Below are 2,275 nucleotides of genomic sequence, written 5' to 3' on the forward strand. Positions count from 1 at the left end.
TCAAGTGGCTTTAAATGTTTTGCTTCTAACCGCCAAATTCCCCGAACACATCCACCTATGCAATCTTGATCATATTCTGAATAAAGAAATCATTATAATGCAGTCAAAAATAATTTACAGGGATTATAAATAATTAATTTACCTTCCGAGTCTTTAAAATGTTACAATTTTTATTTTATTTCATTTTGAAATAGGTGGCACCAGACCCTCAAAGAGCGTCTACCCCATGTCAACCACAAATAAGAAATATTATATATGGTGGTTTTAAAACACTGGCCAGTAAAATAAAATGCATTTAAAGGTCCAATGATGTTGATTTATTTTTTTTATGTTTCCTGAGGTGTACTTGTATTGATAGTATGATTTTTACATCATAAAATGTGTCCAGGGGTAAGTACATATGTATATATGTATTTATGTCTGTGTGTATATATATATCCATATGTCTTTCTATATAATTATTTCAATTGTTTTCACATTTAGGTCAAGAAACTGTCCAGAGTTGGTGGATCTTCTGTCAGAGACTGCGTGAACAAAGTTATGAACAGGTATGTACTTCCCTTGAATTGTTGAATTGTCTATTGCTGCATAATATTTGAGGAAAATATATATTGATTACCCACCATAATTAACCCAGCCATTTATATTACTTGAATTTAATCTGTCACACATCACTTGTTCTGAAGTTTTAAAAAGTCTCTACTGGCTCAGACAGTCAGCCAGACTGAAAACAAGAAATCAAAACATGATTTCAGTGTAAGCCATGAATGACATTGATTACTTGTCACCAAAGCACTTGTTACATGATAGATGAGTAGTTGTGAAAGTGTATGTTTTAACATTGCATGCAATTGCATGCTACGCTGCACTTTACTGTTAATTGTGATTTATTGACCCTATTTTGTTGTTTTTCTAAGGTGAAGTAATCCTAAATTTCTTTCACAGAATGATGTCAAATGCTTTAATGGCGAAGTTTAATAATGAGGGGTGGTGGCCAGCTTGAAAAGAAGCCATTTAAAGCCACACCTTTATATGATGTAATTCAAGGTAATTTTGGGCATATGCCAATCTAAAAAATCTCTTGTTCCTTGTATATTGATGTAATTTGTATTGATACCTTTATCTATTCAGGGTACATCACAGCCCACCTGTCTTTATCAGAAATGTCCTGTTCACTTTCTGACAGTTACACACCTAGTTAAGGGTCTTTCTCAAGGGCACCACAGTGGTATTGAAGAGGCAGGGGACAAATGCTGTTCCCCCGCCCCCCAACTGATCTAACACCAATTTAAAGCAGAATATCTTTTATTAAATAAAGTAAAATGCATGTTGTAATGCATGTTGATTACTTTTTTCTAATGTTTCATTCATGATTCATTCATCTTGTTTCATTGTTTTTTTTAATTTAGCTGTAGACCATAAAAATATTTTGAAAATTAGGTGCATGTCATTTACCTCAAATTTTTAATTTGATTAATTTTAAAACCCTTAGATGCTGTGAAGAGGTGGAGCCCAAATGCTACAGACTCTGAAATCGATGCAGCAATGGCAGAACACCTGAAACATGCTCCAGGAAGAGCTGGTGGATGGTGGATACAAAAAATGAGCCAAACAATGTGTTTAGGGATAGTTCACCCAAAAAAGAAAATTGTCATTTACTCAACCTCATGTTTCAAACATGTATACCTTTCTATGTTATGCTAAACACAAAGATGTTTGGAAGAATGTTTGCAACCAAGCAGATGTCGCTTCCCATTAACTACCATAATCATTTTTTCTACAATAATGGTAGTCAATGGTTGCTCTATTTGCTTGGTTACAAACATTCTTCAAAATATCTTTTGTGTTCAGAATAAGAAAAAAAATATAAAGGTTTGAAACAGGATGGTGAGTAAAAGACAGAATTTACATTTTTGGGTGAACTGTCCCTTTATATAATAATTCAGTATTTTGTAATTGATATTTTAGTTTGGTTAACAAATGTTAAACATTAAAAAAAATTAAGAGAAATATTTGCTGTTCAAGATCAATAAAATGTTGTGCTAAATCAGAACATGCTTCTTTTTTTGCCTATGTCCACAAATAATGTGTTCTTGTTTGTGATGTACACGTTATTAAAACGTTAATATTGACGGTCAGGTCTGACTGGACCAATTTTGGACCTTTTTAGAACCTGTGTCAAGATGTGTAAACTTCAAGACTTGATTGCCTTTCACGATGTTACACAATAGGTGTGTGATTATTTTATATGCAGGCTTATATATGCACTTAAATA

At 32.9% G+C, this 2,275-nt stretch overlaps 1 long non-coding RNA gene across 1 annotated transcript; it reads left to right on the forward strand.

Moving 5' to 3' along the window:
- Positions 1 to 450: 450 nt before the first annotated feature.
- LOC143715501 (uncharacterized) lies at positions 451 to 1,588 on the forward strand. The gene is made up of 2 exons (XR_013195775.1): positions 451 to 1,047; positions 1,493 to 1,588. It is a non-coding gene; the product is annotated as an uncharacterized LOC143715501 (long non-coding RNA).
- The last annotated feature ends 687 nt before the right edge of the window (positions 1,589 to 2,275 follow it).

The sequence above is a fragment of the Siphateles boraxobius genome, unplaced genomic scaffold (assembly GCF_051911475.1).
Source record: "Siphateles boraxobius isolate OS27281-9 unplaced genomic scaffold, OSU_SipBor_1 6, whole genome shotgun sequence".
In the NCBI taxonomy this organism is placed as follows: domain Eukaryota; kingdom Metazoa; phylum Chordata; class Actinopteri; order Cypriniformes; family Leuciscidae; genus Siphateles; species Siphateles boraxobius.